We start from the raw sequence: 20075 nt of genomic DNA on the forward strand, positions 1-20075 counted from the left end.
GATCCGTAATGCCCCAACCACAGGGCGGACCAATCCAGAGTTTTGCCAATGATGGATTTCTGTGTTAAATAAATGCAGCTTCGATTTGATGCTGCTTGTCATTGAGGAGGAGTCGGGACGTGAGCTGCAAATCGCCAGAACTAAGATCGAGGCTCTTAATTCAACTCATGTGGAAGTTATCTCTGATCCTGGGTATGCCGTAACTTGGTCTAAACTTCAAAGTGACTATGAGGATCGCCAAGTTTATCGGTGGCTTACTGGGACCGATACAGTTAAATATAACTACAGAGCTCCTGCGAGAGCCTATCAGAGACAACGCAGAGGACCTCCTGAGAAAAGTCCTTATACATCAAATAGCGACAGCGATTTCGTCGTGGCAGATTCAGATGATTCAACTCCTTCACAACGTCCCCCTTTAGGAACAACTACCAGGGCCAGAGCAGAGGCTGGCCCAAGCCAACAAGGAGGGGCGGACAGAACCAAAGGATCAGCAAAAACAACCAAGTCCAAAAAGACCACAACCTGATATTTAATTTGTCATCGAGAGGTCTTACAGCTACGGAAGAATTCATTTTGAACAAGGGTCTCTCATTTGTTCCCACGAATTTCCATGACCCGTTTGAATGGCAATCTGATATACATCAAATGGGTAGAAAATTGAGATTGAGAGAATTCTTCCAAAACCAGAATCAGGAAACCAACAATGAGCCAACTAATAAGATCATACGTAAATACCACTAATCCACGTTTGATCCAGCATCGACAAATCCATCTTTGAAAACGTTTGGTCGTTTATTAAATGATTCGGTGAACCAATTCACAGCTACGCTGGGACCCATTCATCAAAATTTGTCTAGAGCACAAAGAATAGCACTAAAAAGTCTGAGCCAGGATACCTCCATTATAATTCGCCCGGCGGATAAAGGCGGCAGTGTTGTTATATAAGACAGGACACAATATATTAATGAAATCATGAGGCAACTTTCCTGTACAGACACATATATGAAGCTAGATATGGATCCCACAGCACGCTTCCAGAAGAAAATTAGTGAAGTGTAAAGGCCCATACACACTTGACGATGCACACATCGTTAACGACCGTCGTTAACGACTTCCCTTGAACTTCCCTTGAACAGCTGAGCAAACGACATAAGCATACACACTACCAACGACCAAAGACGAAAGACCAAAGACCATAGACCATTCATCGTTGAAGCATCCAAGCTGAACAGTTTATTAAAATAATGAGCTGGGAACAGGGCTGGTGAACAGTGGCTTGGTCGTTGGTCTTTCACACCATACACATTCAACGACGTCTCTGGTCTGTAACGACCATAGTGGAAATTGAGCATACATGCTCCACAGATAAGCGAGGGTCGTTAACGTCCCGCGGGGCCGCGCATCGGTGGTCGTCGGATGCATACACACTTGACGATATAATGAGCGACGTCGTTGATGAGGGCTGAAATGAACGACGTCGTTCATTTTATCGTCAAGTGTGTATGGGCCTTTAGAACAAGCTGTTCAGAATAAAATCTTGGAGTCCCAAATTGAAAGATGCTTTGCTTCAACAACATCCCATCATTCCACACATTGCCCAAGGTCCATAAAAGCAAGAAAAAGATATTCTACTACCTTAATGCGCTATCCAACACCATACATTACATAGGATAAAGGTGGAATAATATACAAAAAGACTAAGATGTCATAAATGGTAGATCAAGAGGTATTCCCAAAAAAGATATTTCTACAGTCCTGGTATGTATATAGTTCGATATGATGAGATATCAAGTGGAATATTCTTGAAAGCAGAAAAGGGGGAGGTTTTCACAGGGTACACACCGTACTCACGTAGATGCAGGCTGTTCAAGGCTCATAAAGGTTTCTTTCTCCAGTTGAGATTTTTATTTAATGGATGTCCTTGGGATGGGACCTCTTCATATCAGTGTTCGATTTCCCATATGGACCCGGAAATATAAACAGTGGAGATACTGATAGTGTAGTAAGTTTCAGCCAATGTCATGAAAATCAGTTATGATAATAACTGGAGGAGACTAGGGGACAAATTGAGGATTCTCAAACGTACCCAACTTACATAGGTGCGTATTTGGATCCCCACATAAAGGTATCTTTTAACAGGTCAATAAGGCAGACAGAAGCATGAAGAATATCTTAAGAGAGCGTACCCGACTCACGTTTGGGAAGAATGAATGACGCTCATAAAGGTATCTTTACCCGCAATTCCAGAATGTTGATCGAGAGGAGAGATTCCTCCTTGGTCCACCGACCCTGAAGGGAGTGTTGCTCCAGCATCGCGCCCCAACCTCTTAGACTGGCATCTGTCGTCAACAGGACTCAGTCGGATATCCAGAAGGGATGGCCCCTGCACTATCGTCGGTCCTGGAGCCACCAGTGCAGCGACAGACGGGCCTCCGGAGTCAATGAGATCATGCGAGACCTGATCCGGTGAGGCAGGCCGTCCCACTTGGCTAGAATCAGTGTCTGGAGGGGGCGAGAATGGAATTGAACATACTCCACCATGTAGAATGCTGACACCATGAGGCCCAGCACCTGCATCACCGAACGTATCGACACTTGCGGACGAGATAGGAAGCAACGAATCCTGTCCTGAAGTTTCTCCCGAGACAAGAACAACCGCTGGTTGTGAGTGTCCAATAGCGCTCCCAGGTGCACCATGCTCTGAGCAGGGACCAGGGAGGATTTCTTCCAGTTGATGAGCCACCCGTGGGCTTGCAGAAACAGCACAGTCATATCCAGATGACGTAGGAGAAGTTCTGGGGAATTTGCCAGGATCAACAAGTCGTCCAGATGGCGGAGTACCCATAACTTTGGTGAAGACTCGCGGAGCCGTAGTTAAACCAAAAGGTAACGCCCGAAACTGGTAATGGAGGTTGCCAATTGCAAACCTCCGGTATTGCCGATGTGACACTGCTATAGGAATATGCAGGTAAGCTTTCTGTATGTACAGGGAGACCATATAATCCCCAGGTTCCAAGGCCATAAAGCGAAGGGTTTTCATACGGAACTTGGACACTTTCACAAACCTGATCAATGCCTTGAGATTGAGAATGGGCCGACAGGGGGAGGCCCGCCCCGTCATGCGGCAGGCTTATCTGGCTTGGAAGCTGGCTGACGGGCAGCCCAGGCTCTTTTGGGCTTCGGCTTACCAGGTTTGGAAGCGCGGGCCTGCTTGTGGTACGCCTGACCTTTTGCTTTACCTGAAGGACAAAAGGGGCGAAAGGAAGTACCTTTAGCCTTCGACAGAGCGGTACTTGGCAGACAGGCCGTTTTGGCAGTAGCCAAGTCAGCCACTATCTTATTTAAGTCCTCCCCAAACAGAATATCTCCCTTGAAAGGGAGTACCTCCAGGATCTTTCTAGAGTCCAGATCCACAGACCAGGATCTCAGCCACAATATCCGGCGAGCCAGGACTGACGTAGTAGAGGCCTTGGCTGCTAGAATACCGGCATCAGAAGCCGCCTCTTTAATATAGTGAGAAGCTGTGACAATATACAGTGGGGATTTAAAGTTTGGGCACCCCAGGCAAAAATTCATTTTAATGTGCAAAAAGAAGCCAAGGAAAGATGGAAAAATCTCTAAAAAGGCATCAAATTACAGATTAGACATTCTTATAACATGTCAAAAAAAGTTTGATTTTATTTCCATCATTTACACTTTCAAAAGAACAGAAAACAAAAAATGGTGTCTGCAAAAGTTTGGGCACCCTGCAGAGTTAATACCTGCCCCCTTTAGACAGCTGAGACCTGGCAGTGTCATGGATTGTTCTCAATCATCATCTGGAAAGACCAGGTGATGTCAATCTCTAAGGTTTTAAAAGCCCAGACTCATCTGACCTTGCTCCAACAATCAGCACCATGGGTTCCTCTAAGCAGTTGTGTAGAACACTGAAACGGAGAATAGTTGACGCTCACAAAGCAGGAGAAGGCTATAAGAAGATAGCAAAGCATCAGATGCCCATATCCTCTGTTCGGAATGTAATTAAGAAATCGCAGTCATCAGGAACAGTGGAAGTTAAAGCAAGATCTGGAAGACCAAGAAAAATATCAGACAGAACAGCTCGCAGGATTGTGAGAAAAGCAAGTCAAAATCCACGTCTGACTGCACGATCCCTCCAGGAAGATCTGGCAGACACTGGAGTTGTGGTACACTATTCCACTATAAAGAGATACTTGTACAAATATGGTCTTCATGGAAGAGTCATCAGAAGAAAACCTCTTCTACGTCCTCACCAGAAAAATCAGCATTTGAAGTTTGCAAATTAACATATAGACAAGCCTGATGCATTTTGGAATAAAGTTCTGTGGACCGATGAGGTTAAAATAGAACTTTTTGGCCGATATGAGCAAAGGTACGTTTGGAGAAGGAAGGGCACAGAATTTAATGAAAAGAACCTCTATCCAACTGTTAAGCATGGGGGGTGGATCAATCATGCTTTGGGGTTGTATTGCAGCCAGTGGCACAGGGAACATTTCACGAGTAGAAGGAAAAATGGATTCAATAAGATTCCAGCAAATTTTGGACGCATACTTGATGCCATCTGTGAAAAAGCTGAAGTTAAAGAGAGGCTGGCTTCTACAAATGTATAATGATCCTAAACACACCTCAAAATCCACGGTGGATTACATCAAGAGGCGTAAACTGAAGATTTTGCCATGGCCTTCACAATCTCCTGACCTCAACATAATTGAAAATCAGACCTTAAAAGAGCAGTGCGTCACAGACAGCCCAGGAATCTCAAAGAACTGGAAGACTTTTGTAAGGAAGAATGGGCGAGGATACCTCAAACAAGAATTGAAAGACTATTGGCTGGCTACAAAAAGCATTTACAAGCTGCGATACTTGCCAAAGGGGGCAGTACAAGGTATTAACTCTGCAGGGTGCCCAAACTTTTGCAGACGCCATTTTTTGTTTTCTGTTCTTTTGAAAGTGTAAATGATGGAAATAAAATCAAACTTTTGTTGACATGTTATAAGAATGTCTAATCTGTAATTTGATGCCTTTTGGAGATTTTTCCATCTTTCCTTGACTTCTTTTTGCACATTAAAATGAATTTTTGCCTGGGGTGCCCAAACTTTCAATCCCCACTGTATGATAAGCATTGTCTAGCATGGTCAGGTAAGGTCGCAATTTTTCTCTGAAACCACACCGACAAGGCAGAAATGTGAACCTTGAGGGAGGCCAGACGCAGGCCTAAATCCAGGCCCTGCTGAAGAAAAGCCTTTGTGCAGCACCCGTGAGGGTGTAAATTGCTTACAGACAACCCTCCACACGTTTATCCGTAGGCTCTTTTAGAGACGTGACGGTAGTGACAGGTAGAGCTGAGGAAACCACCATCCTAGCCACATGCAAGACTACTGGAGGAGGAGTTTCCCAATTTTTAGACAGCTCTGGCGTGAGAAGATAGCGAGCCAGCATCTTCTTTTGAGGCACAAACTTCTTTCCTGGGTTTCCCCAGGGTTCCTGACGTATATCCACTAGGTGGTCAGAGTGAGGTAAAACTTGTTTAACCACCTTCTGACACTTGAACATATCTGGTTTCTTAGGAGGGACGGATAGCTCGGGATCATCCGTAATCTGTAGAATCAACTTAATAGCCTCCAAAAGATCAGGAACATCCACATGTGAACTACCCTCCCCATCAGCAGTATCTGTGTCAGAATCTGTGGGGTCAGTGTAAGCTCAATCTTCATCAGACGAGGTGTCAGTGACAGCAGTGGATTGTGAGGGTCATTTGGGTAGTTTCTGTTGTCGTTATGATTTAAAAAGAGTAAACACAGTTGTTTGACAATAAATGGCTTCACCCAACTAACCATGAAAGATAAGTTTGTGAGTTATCATTCATATTCTCTGACAAATGGCCAGAAAGTCACAAATTCTGGTAGGGTATGTAATTAAAAAATTATAGGCAATTAGCAAGACACCCCCAATAAAGAAGTTGTTCTGCAGATGGTAACCACAGACCACTTCTCAGCTCCTATGCTTTCTGGAAGATGTTTTGGTCACTTTTGAAAGCTGGCGGTGCTTTCACTTTAGTGGTAGCATGAGACGGAGTCTACAACCCACACAAGTGGCTCAGGTAATGTAGCTCATCCAGGATGGCACATAAATGCGAGCTGTGGCAAGAAGGTTTGCGGTGTCAGCATAGTGTCCAGAGCATGGAGGCGCTACCAGGAGACAGGCCAGTACATCAGGAGACGTGGAGGAGGCCGTAGGAGGGCAACAACCCAGCAGTAGGACCGCTACCTCCGCCTTTGTGCAAGGAGGAACAGGAGGAGCACTGCCAGAGCCCTGCAAAATGACCTCCAGCAAGCCACAAATGTGCATGTGTCTACTTAAACGATCAGAAAACAGACTCCATGAGGGTGGTATGAGGGCCCGACGTCCACAGGTGGGGGTTGTGCTTACAGCCCAACACCGTGCAGGATGTTTGGCATTTGCCAGAGTACACCAAGATTGGCAAATACGCCACTGGAGCCCTGTGCTCTTCACAAATGCCACGTTGCACCAGACTGTCCAGGAGTTGGCGGATGCTTTATTATCATCATCCTTTGTTTATATGGCACCACAAGGTTTCCGCAGTGCCCAATTACAGAGTACATATGCACATAATCAAAACAGGAAAACAGTGACTTACAGTTGAAGACAATATAGGACAAGTACAGGGTAACTAAGTATATCTACACCAGTAAACAACATAGAGATAAGTTCCAGGTGGCCAAAAAACTGTGGGATCTGGGCAGTTGAGGATTATTAAAGTAAGAAAAGTATAAGCACATCAGGGAAGAGGGTCCTACTCGTGAGAGCTTACATTCTAAGGAGAGGGATAGACAGACAGGGGTGACACAGATGAGGTACATAGAGAGCGTGGAACAGAGGGTTAGGATGAGATTTGGCTGGGTTTGGTAAAGAAATGGGTCTAAAGAGCCTGTTTGAAGTTTTGTAGAGAGGTGGCGAGTCTGAGGGGGAGAGGTAAAGAATTCCAGATCTGGGAGGAGATCCCTCAGGAGACCATCCACCACCTCATCAGGAGCATGCCCAGGCATTGTAGGGAGGTCATACAGGCAAGTGGAGGCCACACACACTACTGAGCCTCATTTTGACTTGTTTTAAAGGACATTACATCAAAGTTGGATCAGCCTGTAGTGTGTTTTTCCACTTTAATTTTGAGTGCGACTCCAAATCCAGACCTCCATGGGTTAATAAATTTGATTTCCATTGACCTTTTTTGTGTGATTTTGTTGTCAGCACATTCAACTATGTAAAGTATTTAATAAGAATATTTCATTCATTCAGATCTAGGATGTGCTATTTTAGTGTTCCCTTTATTTTTTTGAGCAGTGTACATATATTTATTATTTTTATTTTTTTTAATTATCTACCGGAAAATCCTTTTCTCAAGGTGCGTAGAGTATGCTGGGATCCACATTGGTACCATGGGTATAGAAGGGGCCACTAGGAGCCATTGGCACTTTAAGAGTTTGAGAGTGTGGGCTGGCTCCTCCCTCTATGTCCCTCCTACCAGACTCAGTCTAGAAACTGTGCCCGAGGAAATTGACAACTTCAAGAGAAGGATATTACACAGATAGTGGCGAGATTCACATCAACTCACACATACAAGGCAAACCAAGATAACCAGCTTGAAAAATCAGCAACGGCTGAACAATATTGTTTAACAAGTAACAAAACAGTACTTAACCAAGAACTAAGCAATACTGAACTAAGTAACCACTGCAGGATCACGAAGCGCTGGGCGGGAGCCCAGTATCCTCTATGGACTATGAGAAAAGGATTTGCCGGTAGGTAATTAAAATGCTATTTTCTCTTACGTCCTAGAGGATGCCGGGGTCCACATTAGTACCATGGGGATGTACCAAAGCTCCCAGAATGGTAGGGAGAGCACAGAGGCTCCTGCAGAACTGACTGACCAAACTTCAAGTCCTCAGAGGCCAAGGTATCGAACCTGTAAAACTTAGCAAACGCGTTTGACCCAGACCAAGTAACAGCTCGGCAAAGTTGTAAAGCCGAGACACCCTGGGCAACTGCCCAGGAAGAACCCACTTTATGTGTAGAGTGGGCCTTAACAGACGTAGGACACGGCAATCCTGCCGTAGAATACTCATGCCGGACAGTGAACCTGATCCAGCGAGAAATCATCTGGTTAGAAGCAGGACACCCAAGTTTCTTGGGATCATACAGGACAAACAGAGTCCGATTTTCTGTGACAAAGAGTCCTCTTCACATAGATTTACAACATTAAAGGACTTTGATGAAAATGAGTAGTCAGTCGCAACTGGCACCACAATAGGTTGGTTGATATGAAATGCCGACACAACCTTCGGAAGGAACTACTGACGTGTCCGGAGCTCAGCTCTATCTTCATGGAAGATCAAGTAGGGGCTCTTACAAGACAAAGCCCCCAACTCCGACACACGTCTAGCAGAAGTTAAGGCCAACAAAGTGACAGCCTTCCACGTGAGAAACTTGACCTCAACCTCCTGAAGAGGCTCGAATCAATCCGATTGGAGGAACCACAACACCACGTGAAGTTCCCAGGGCACCGTAGGTGGTACAAAGGGAGGCTGGATGTGCAGAACACCTTTCAGAAAAGTCTGAACCTCAGGAAGGGAAAACAATTATTTCTGGAAGAAAATGGATAGGGCCGAAATCTGGACCTTTACGGATCCCAACCTCAGGCCCATGTCCACACCTGCTTGCAGGAAGAAGAAAACGTCCCAGTTGAAACTCCACCGTAGGAAACCTCTTTGATTCACACCATGACACATATTTTTTCCAAATGCGATGGTAATGTTTAGACGTTACTCCTTTCCTAGCCTGTATCAGGGTAGGAATGACTTTGTTCGGAATGCCCTTCCGAGCTAGTATCTGGCGTTCAACCTCCATGCCATCAAACGTAGCCGCGGTAAGTCTTGATAAGCGAACGGCCCCTGCTGCAGCAGATCCTCCCAAAGAGGAAGAGAGCTCGGCTCTTCTAGCAGTAGATCCGCATACCAAGCCCTTCTTGGCCAGTCCGGAGCAATGAGGATTGCCTGAACTCTTGTTCTCCTTATGAGTTTTAGTACTCTTCGAATGAGTGGAAGTGGAGGAAACGCGTACACCAACTGGAACATCCACGGAGTCACTAGGGTATCCACCGCCACGGCTTGGGGGTCCCTCGACCTGGAACAATACCGCCGAAGCTTCTTGTTGAGACGAGAGGCCATCATGTCTATTTGAGGTACACCCCAAAGATCTGTTACCTCCGTGAACACCTCCGGATGCAGTCCCCACTCTCCTGGATGGAGATTGTGTCTACTGAGTTAGTCTGATTCCCAGTAGTCTACTCCTGGAATGAAGATTGCTGACAGCGCCAACGCATGTTTTTCTGCCCAGAGGATGATTCTTGTTACCTCTGACATTGCAGCTCTGCTCTTCGTTCCGCCCTGTTGGTTTATGTAAGCCACTGTCGTTACATTGTCGGACTGCACTTGAATGGCACAATTTCTCAGAAGATAGGCCGCTTGAAGAAGACCATTGTAGACGGCTCTTAGTTCCAGAATGTTTAATCGGCAGGCCGGCTTCCAGACTTGACCACCTTCCTTGGAAGGTTTCCCCTTGAGTGACTGCGCCCCAGCCCCGGAGACTTGCATCCGTGGTTAGAAGGATCCAGTCCTGAATCCCGAACCTGCTGCCCTCCAGAAGTTGAGGCAATTGCAGCCACCAGAGGAGTGAGATCCTTGCCTTTGGCGACAGACGTATTCTCTGGAGCTTGTGTAGATGAGATCCCGACCATTTGTCCAGGAGATCCAGTTGGAAGGACAGAGCATGAAATCTCCCATACTGCAGAGCCTCGTAAGAGGCCACCATCTTTCCCAGAAGGCAAATGCACTGATGAACTAACACCCGGGCTGGCTTCAGGACATCCCGGACCATTGTTTGTATCACCAACGCTTTTTCCTCCGTGCCGAGGATCATTCCCAGAAATTACAACCTCCTGGTAGGTTCCAAATGTGATTTTGGAAGATTCAGGATCCAACCATGTTCCCTGAGAAGCTGGGTCATGAGAGCTATAGATTATAACAGCTTCTCCTTGGATGATGCCTTTATCAGCAGATCGTCCACATATGGAATTATGTTCACCCCCTGTCTGAACCATCATTTCCGCCATCACCTTGGTGAATACCCTCGGTGCTGTGGAGAGACCGAATGCCAGGGCCTGGAATTGAAAATGACAGTACACCAGTGCGAATCGGAGGTAAGCTTGATGCGGCAGCCAAATCGGAATGTGGAGGTACTCATCCTTGATATCCAGGGATACCAGGAATTTCCCCTCCTCCAGACGGGTGCAGTATGGTATGCCGGCGGTCGGGCTCCCGGCGACCAGCATACCGGCGCCGGGAGCCCGACCGCCGGCATACCGACAGTGTTGCGAGTGCAAATGAGCCCCTTGCGGGCACGGTGGCGCGCGCCACGCTATTTTATTCTCCCTCCAGTGGGGTCGTGGACCCCCACGAGGGAGAATAAGTGTCGGTATGACGGCTGTCGGGATCCCGGCGCCAGTATACTGTGCGCCGGGATCCCGACAGCCGGCATACTGAAGACCACCCCCTCCAGACCCGATATCACCACCCTTAGAGACTGCATTTTGAACTTGAACTCCCTCAGAAAGGGGTTTGGTGATTTTAAGTTCAGAATGGGCCTGACCGAACCATCCGGTTTGGGTACCACAAAAAGGGTTCGAATATTGGGGGTCATTCCGAGTTGATCGCTAGCTGCATTTGTTTGCTGTGCAGCGATCATGCAAAAAAAAAAAGTAAGTTCTGCGTATGCGGCGCAATGCGCACGCGCGACATACGAGTACAACGACCAATGTCGTTTTACACAGGGTCTAGCGATGCATTTCAGTCGTCATGGCTACCGCAGAGTGATTGACATGAAGTGGGCGTTCCTAGGTGGCAACTGACCGTTTTCAGGGAGTGCTCGGAAAAACGCAGGGCGTGTTTGTGACGTGTCGAAGTCAAAAATATTACATAGAGAGAACATACAAACCCCACACATTATGAGTCGCTATGCTTGCAAATATGCGCAGCGAGCACAGCAATATATAGTAACCTACGCATTTGCACAGACATGCCACAAAGATATATTCAACACATATTTCATACAGCATATAAATTTAAACATATCAAGCACCAGACATCATAAGGTTTCAAATTCTATAATGGAATATAACGTCATGTATGTGTATTGTTGGAGCGGAGCAAGATGGGCATGTCATGCATGGTGTCAGGATGACCGGGAGAATGTGCGTGTCAATTTGATGCCTGTGATTAAGTTGTAGCACATTGCCATGAGTAGATATGATTAAATGTGGGAATATGAAGTCACTTTTACTGGAACAAAAGAATATATTCAAAGGAGCATGTGTGGACAGGAAACCAAAGGCCAGCAACCTTGAACAAAAGCCCTCACACTGACCAATGACTCATCATGAATGAGAAAGTTCCCTCCCCTAGACCAATAACAAGAGATCTGTACACCCCCAACAGACTCAGAGTATAGCTGATCCCACACAGAAGAGTTTCCTGCTTCTCTCCTGGGTCCAGAACGAGATGGTGTGTTGGTGATACTCTGCTGATGTTAGCTGGTGTTGAGGCAGAGCTAAAGATGGAAGAACTGGAGCGATTAGTGCATAAAGTGCATTGAGAGAGATGGTAATTGTATGCTGGCCGTGTCTGTAAAGAATTAGTTTGTAATATCTGCTTACTGTGTAAATTGTAACCATGTAAAGTGTATATATATTTAATACATACGCATACATATACACACACACATATATACATATACACTGTACATGTGATATATTGTATACATATCCTTTTAATAACAAATATATACATCAATGAGCTTTGGAACACAGATAATGTGTGGGTGTATTGTTTTTTCTTATGGGATGTAGTGTTTTATGACATACAGCGCACATTCATAGCACATGGTAATAGGATGCACCTGGCGTCCGCAGTATATATTAGAGCTGGCATTTTAAATATTTATTAGAAAGTAATTTGACTTAGACAGGCGTCAAATCCGGAATGGTCTGAAGTGATCGCAAATGCTGAGTAGGTTTTGAGAAACTCTACAACATAAATTTGTAGCCGCTCTGCGACAGAACCGTTTGCACTTCTGCCAAGCTAAAATACACTCCCAGTGGTCGGCAGCATAGCGTTTGCACGGCTGCTAAAAACTGCTAGCGAGTTATCAACTCGGAATGACCCCAGTAACCCTTGTTTTGCATCTGGGGAGGAACTGCTACAATAACCTGTGCCTCCACCAACTTCTGGATGGCTTCCTGTAGGGTAGCCCTGTCTGCGGGCAAAGCTGGCAAACCTGATTTGAAGAACCGGTGAGGAGGGAGATCTTGAAACTCCAGCCGGTACCCATGGGACATAATATCTTGAACCCAGGGATCCAGGCCGGACTACACCCAGACGTGACTGAAATGTCCGAGTCTCGCCCCGAAGGGCCCTACCACCAGGCCGCGCGGTCCACCGTCATGCTGAGGACTTTGGCGTCCCTGAAGCAGGCTTCTGTTCCTGGGAACCTGCAGCAGGTTTCTTGGATTTTGGTCGACCTCCTCTAAAGTAGGTGTTGGATGGTTTGGTCTTTCCTGTTTTAGCAACCCGAAAGGACTGTGATGTAGCTGAAGAAAAAATAGGATTTTGGTACTTACCAGGTAAATCCTTTTCTTTGAATCCATAGGGGGCACTGGAGTACTCTTGGGATATGGACGGGCTTCCGTAGGAACAGCACTGAATATTTAAATTTAGAACACTCCACCCCTCCATATCCCCGAGTACCTCTCAGTGTTTTTTACTGAGCCGAACAGGAACTATAGAGAGGTTTGGAGTATTACATATAACATAACGGACAATAACGAAGTTGACACATAACGTTACTGACAACTAAACAGTTGACACCCTAACCAGCACTTGTAATTTGAACCAGTCGGTGAAAGTGTGACCATAAGATCCTCAGAACTCACTACAACTAGGTAAAACTGCTCTGGGTGGGCGTCCAGTGCCCCCTATGGATTCAAAGAAAAGGATTTACCTGGTAAGTACCAAAATCCTATTTTCTTTATCATCCACTAGGGGTCACTGGAGTACTCTTGGGACGTACCAAAGCTTCCCCCGTGGGCGGGAGAGCTGTTTGGCACCTGTAACACTAGGCGGCCAAAGCTAGATGCTGACGCCGCAAACGTATCAAACTTGTAAAAGCGCACAAACGTGTGCACTGAAGACCATGTAGCCGCACGGCAAAGCTGCGTCGTAGAAGCTCCCCGACCAGCTGCCCATGAAGTTCCCACAGAACGTGTGGAATGAGCGGTTACTGACGTAGGCGGTTGTAACCTAGCATGAAGGTAAGCCTGACGTATGGTCAGTTTTATCCATCTGGATAAGGTTTGTTTAGACGCTGGCCAACCCATCTTGGCAGCATCATAGAGAACAAACAACGTATCCGTCTTACGAACTGAAGACGTTCGGGATACATAAACGCGTAATGCGCGTACCACATCCAGAGTTCCAGAATGTGCTGTCAACACAGGAACTACTATTGGTTGATTGATGTGAAAAGATGACACTACCTTTGGTAAGAAAGCGGGATTCGTCCGAAGTTCCGCTCTGTCATCATGAAACACCAAATACGGTGACTTGCATGACAAGGCACCCAAATCCGAAACACGCCTTGCCGAAGCTAAGGCTAGAAGAAAAATTGTTTTCCAAGTGAGAAATTTTATATCCACTTGCTGTAAGGGTTCAAAACATGATGACTGTAAGAACTCTAAAACCAGATTAAAGTCCCATGGCGCTGTAGGTGGAATGAATGGAGGCTGTACTCTGAGGACACCTTGGAGAAAAGTGCGTATAGACTGCAATAGAGCCAATCGACTTTGAAAGTAAATTGACAAAGCAGAAACCTGCACCTTTAGTGTAGATAAACGCAGGCCTCCATCTAACCCTGTTTGTAGAAACAACAAAAGGCGGCATAACTTGAAAGATGATGTCGGAAACTTCCGAGCTTCACACCAACCTATATAGGCACGCCATATTCTGTAATAATGAGCTGCCGTAACCGGCTTCCTAGCCCGTAACATGGTTGGTATAACCGAATCTGGAATGCCCTCTCTTCTTAAGAGGGCGGTCTCAACAGCCACCCCGTCAAACGCAGCCGCGCTAAATCGGGGTAAAGGAACGGACCCTGTTGTAACAGGTCTGGACGTAGTGGGAGCGGCCAAGGATCGTCTGCGAGTAGTCCTCGGAGATCCGAGAACCAAGCTCTCCGAGGCCAATGAGGCGCCACTAGTATGACTGTGACAGACTCTCTTTTGATCCGTTTTAGCACCAGAGGGAGCAACGGAAACGGTGGAAACAGATACACAAGACTGTACGGCCACGCGACAGTGAGAGCGTCCACCGCCACTGCCTTTGGATCTCTTGTTCTGGACACATACTGGAACGTTTGGGGATTGTGTCGAGACGCCATCAGGTCCACCTGAGGATAACCCCATCGCTGAACCAACATGTGAAACACTTCTGGATTTAATGCCCATTCGCCTGGATGAAAATCCCGACGACTGAGATAATCCGCTTCCCAGTTGTCCACTCCCGGAATGAACACGGCCGACAATATCACCTGGTGGCATTCCGCCCAATTGAGGATTCGAGCTACTTCCCGCATTGCCATGCGGCTTCTCGTTCCTCCTTGTTTGTTGATGTATGCGACCGCCGTCGCATTGTCTGACTGCACTTGGACAGGCTGAGAGCGAAGCATGTGCACTGCTTGTCGTAGCGCATTGTAAATTGCGCGGAGTTCCAGGACATTTATAGACAGCAATTTTTCGTGATCCGCCCAGAGACCCTGGAGCTGACAATTTTGAATTACCGCTCCCCAACCTCTGAGACTGGCGTCCGTAGTTAGAATTATCCAATTCCAGCCTCCGAACCGTCTTCCTGCGGTTAAATTGTGTTCCTTGAGCAACCAGAGCAGAGATACTCTTGCCCTTGGCGACAACCTCACCCTGTGGTGAATCTGCAGATGCGAGCCCGACCACTGGGCGAGCACATTCAGTTGAAATGGACGCGAGTGAAATCTTCCGAACTGAAGCGCTTCGAAAGCTGCCACCATTGTGCCTAAGAGGCGAATGCACAAGTGTACCGACACTGTGCGTGGCTTGAGCACTAATTGTACTAGATGGCGTAGAATTTGTACTTTCTGCTGTGGTAGGTAAATTCTTTGATTGACCGTATCGAGAATCATACCTAGGAATTGAAGGCGTTGAGACGGAATGAGATGTGATTTCTTGAAGTTGACAATCCAACCGTGGTGAACCAGTACATCGTACGTTAGCAGCGCATGTTGGAGAAGCATCTGTTGAGACGGAGCTTTGATGAGCAGATCGTCTAAATACGGAACTATTGTCACTCCCAGGGATCTGAGATGAGCTATCATCACAGACATCACTTTGGTGAATACCCGAGGCGCTGATGACAGGCCAAACGGTAGTGCCTGAAACTGGTAATGGTTCTGGCGTAATGCAAACCGTAAGAATTTCTGATGAGGTTGCCAAATTGGAATGTGTAAGTACGCATCCTTGAGGTCTAGCGCAATCAAATTCCTTTGGCTCTAAACCCGCAATCACCGAACGCAGAGACTCCATCTTGAATCTCTAGTAAGTTACGTACTGATTGAGACCCTTTAAGTTCAATATTGGTCTGACTGAGCCATCCGGCTTCGGTACCACAAACAGACTTGAATAATAACCCTGACCCTGTTGGTGTACAGGGACCGGAATCAAAACTGACGAATCCAGTAGGGACTGAATGGCAATTTGCAGAACCCTCCTCTTGTCGTCCGACAGAGGCAATCCTGTCTTGAAAAACCGCAGAGGCGGAAGACAGTCGAACTCTATTTTGTAACCTTTTAACACTAAATTGCGGATCCACCCATCCGCGGATGTGTGGAACCACGCCAAATGGAACGTCTGAAGGCGTGCTCCCACAATCGGAGAACCGAGATGGGCTGGTAGCCCGTCATGCCACTGGCTTGTCGGTAACCTTAGCGTCCTGGCGAGTTGTGTTGGTTTGTTGGAAACCACGTCCGCGACCACGTCTAGCAGGCGTGGCTGATCCTCTGCCACGTCCTCGCAAGGGCTGAGGTCTAAAGGATTTGAACGAAGGTCCAGCGTACCTTCTTCTTGATACCGGTGGAGGCAATGGTAAGAAAACAGACTTACCTCCCGTAGCCTCAGCAATCCATGCGTCCAATTCAGGACCAAACAACTTCTTGCCATCGTAAGGCAACGCCTCTATACCTCGTTTGACCTCTGCCTCCGCATGATAAGCACGCAGCCAGAGTGCTCTTCGTGCCGTAACTAGCGACGATGAAATACGAGAAGTGAGCTGACAGACGTCAGTAGACGCTGTACAGAGATACTCTACAGCCTCAATCATTTGATTTACAAGAATTATCAGGTTTTCGTCATGTAAAGCAGATTTGAGTTCTGTAAGCCATATTATGAGTGCCTTAGTGACCCAAATGCCAACCAATCCAGGTCTTAGCATCACACCTGCTGCTACATACATGGATTTTAGCATAGTTTCTATCTTGCGATCTGAAGGGTCTTTAAGCGTAGTAGCTGCTGGCACTGGTATGGTTAATTTCTTGGTAAGCTTTGACACTGAAGAATCAACTATTGGTGGATTCTCCCATGTACATGTTACCGAGTCTGGAAACGGGTAACTAGACTTAAATCTGCGAGGTATAGAAAACCGTTTATCTGGATTCTGTCGTGTTTCTACTAACATCTGATTAAGAGATTCCGACACAGGAAAACTTATTGGAGTTTTTTGTCGTTTAGTAAATACGACCTGATCATTTGTGAGAGGCTCCTCAGTTTCAGTAAACTTCAGAGACTGACGTACCGCTCTGATGAGATCATCAATGCCGGAACTGTTAAAATCCTCGCCATCTGACTCCACTTCGCCCTCCTCACCCTCATCTTGTTATGTGAGGTCTGGCATGGAATCGTCAGAATGCAACATAGCAGACACTGGAAAATCATAAGACATATGAAATTTATCCCGTTTACCCAAAATGGATTTGGACCTTACGCAAGGCTGAGACGCCTCCGGTAGTTCTGGCGGTCTCACCCTAGACTCAGATCTTGCCGTTTCCCGCTCCTGACGAGCGGCGGTCAATTCTGATTGTAACCTATCTAGTACATTTACTAACATACCCCACGGAGGGTCCGGTGAGGACATTGGTTGTAAAACAGGAGCAGAAATGGTATTCTGAACCGAATTCACAAAACATACTGTACATGTGGTAGATCCATCCGGTAATACACTGTTACAGACTTTGCAATTATGCTTTTTAGTTTTTGCTGGTGCCTTACTCATTATGGCGACAGACAATACAATACACAAAAACCAGACACTAGCACGACTCAGTAAAATAGCAGTAAGGTGTCTCTGTATATATATATATATATATATATATATATCTGGCCAAGTGCAGTACACGTGGCCAGTACTATGAAATGTGATCCCAAATTCCCACTAACACCCCTGCGCCTCCGGTGGAGTAGAGATGTAGGACAGGAACGTTCTGGAATCACAGCAGGAAGACACAGGAAGCATGTTAAAATGGCTGCCATGCTATGCTTAATAATTCCACTGATTATAACCCTGCAAATATCCCTGCAGCCTAGCATCTGCTGGTGCTGCAGTATTTCTTATGCCGCTCTATTGCCCCCTTATTTATTGCCTACCCCCTCCGCCTCACCCTTGTGGTAATGGCTGCATGCTCTTTCAGATTCAGAGCAGCGGCAGCGCAGCGTGTGGGGCCCCAGCGGGTATCGCCGAGCGGATCGCCTGTGAGCCCGGGTGAGCAGCGCGTCAAACAGCGGTGGGACCCGGAGCAGTAGCGGCGGCCTGCTCCGTGAGCGGGAGAGCTGCGGCGCCCGGCGCCCTGTGAGCGGTAGAGCAGCGGCGGCCGGAGCCGTTGTTGCGGAAGATCACCTGTGGCCGTCGCCATGTGGGGAGGGCGGCTGAGTGGGGATAGCAGCGGGGATAGCAGCGGCGGGAGAGCAGCGGCGGGCGGCTAAGTGGAGAGAGCAGCGGCGGGCGGCTAAGCGGGCGGTTGCTAACAATGTACCCACACCTCGGGGCGGCAGCGGGAACTGACCGCCCCGTTCACATACCTTTATCCTGCAGCTTGTGAGGAGGCTCCGACGGGGCTTCTGAACAAGCGCCGGCCAGCCTGTGCAGGAGGCTGTGTGTGGCTGTGAGGGAGCTCTTTCAGAGAGGCCCGACACGCCCCTGCTGCTATCAGCAGCTGCACTATCCCTGACCCTGCCTTTTGGAAGGGGGAAAGGGATGTATGAAATAGAAAAAATAAAAATAAAATTCTTCAAAGTAATTGTGACCTGAGCCACATAGCTGTTACTACTTCGAGCACAGAAAAAACACAGAGGTACTCGGGGATATAAAGGGGTGGAGTGTTCTAAATTTAAATATTCAGTGCTGTTCCTACGGAAGCCCGTCCATATCCCAAGAGTACTCCAGTGACCCCTAGTGGATGATAAAGAAAGGTTTCTTCGTAGCAGGTGCAGCTGAGGGGAGAAAAGGTGACTTACCCGCTGTAGCCGTGGAGATCCACGCATCCAATGCTTCCGCAAAGAGAGCCTGACCGGTGTAGGGTAGGGTCTCCACACCTCTCCTGGATTCCGCGTCGGAAGACCACTGGCACAGACACAGTCCTCGACGAGTTGAGACAGACATGGAAGATATTCCAGCAGCCATTGAACCCAGGTCTTTCATGGATTCCACCATAAATCCTGCAGAATCCTGACTGTTAGGTAAAAACAATTCAACGTCACTTTTATCCATTGTATCCAAATCCTCAAGTAAAGTGCCTGACCACTTTACTATAGCTTTGCAAATCCATGCACAGGCAATAGTAGGACGTAGTATAGCCCCTGAAGCCGTGTATATGGATTTGAACATAGTATCAATTTTGCGATCAGCCGGCTCCTTTAAGGCGGTTGATCCTGGGACAGTTAAAACCACCTTTTTTGAGAGCCTGGATATGCGTCCACTATGGGTGAGTTTTCCCATTTCTTTCTATCCTCCTCAGGGAAGGGGAAAGCAACCAGAACACTTCTAGGGATCTGGAATTTTTTCTCTGGGTTTTCCCATGCTTTTTCAAAAATAGCATTCAATTCTTTGGATGCAGGCAAGGTTAGCGAAGCTTTCTTATTATCAGTGAAGAAAAAGTTGGTTGGGTGCCGCACAGGACTAAAATATTCTTTTGACAGGGGCTCTTAATGAAATTTGTCCCTTGTGACCAACAGTACATTTACATCAAAGATGCCTGTGAATGGTATTCAAGGAATTTGTTGTGGTTGGTGGTGCACCCAGAGTCAATGATACTGTATTGTTTATAGAGAAAAAGAGAGACTCTGTGTTGGGGCACGCTTAATAAAACTTAACTTTTAATTTGGAATATGATAAAATATAGTACCTTGACAAACACACACATATATATCTATACACCTATAGTCCTAAAAGAGAAGGACAAAAATTAAGGGAGATTCTGAATCTCTCTCTACTATTCTCATGAAAATCTAAAATTTGATTTTAATAAAGTAATGGATGAGATGATAGTGACACCTAAGATGAAAATATCGAAATTGATTTCAACATAAGAAGAAAAAAACAAAGTTTCTGATAGGAATCACAATGGCATAGGATGTGACCACAGTTTGTAGTAAATTTTTAGATATAGGTATATTAACCAATGCCAAATGTGATAAATTTATCCTGGTATCCTAATAGAGGTAAATTGCCAATTCTAGCTTTCACGTCAGTAATAAGCGTATAAGGTAATATATGTAAATTCAGATAATGATATATTTAACAAGTCTGTAATCAGACACTTAAGAGAGGGAAAAAAAGGGGTGAAATTCAGTAGGG

The 20075-nt window shown here is 46.5% G+C and overlaps 1 protein-coding gene across 2 annotated transcripts in view; it reads right to left on the minus strand.

The window, feature by feature from the left end:
• TBCCD1 (TBCC domain containing 1) overlaps positions 1-20075 on the minus strand; it is a 435802-nt gene that overhangs the window by 400910 nt on the left and 14817 nt on the right. The gene's annotated exons all lie outside the window — the stretch shown is intronic.

The sequence above is a fragment of the Pseudophryne corroboree genome, chromosome 7 (assembly GCF_028390025.1).
Source record: "Pseudophryne corroboree isolate aPseCor3 chromosome 7, aPseCor3.hap2, whole genome shotgun sequence".
Taxonomy (NCBI): domain Eukaryota; kingdom Metazoa; phylum Chordata; class Amphibia; order Anura; family Myobatrachidae; genus Pseudophryne; species Pseudophryne corroboree.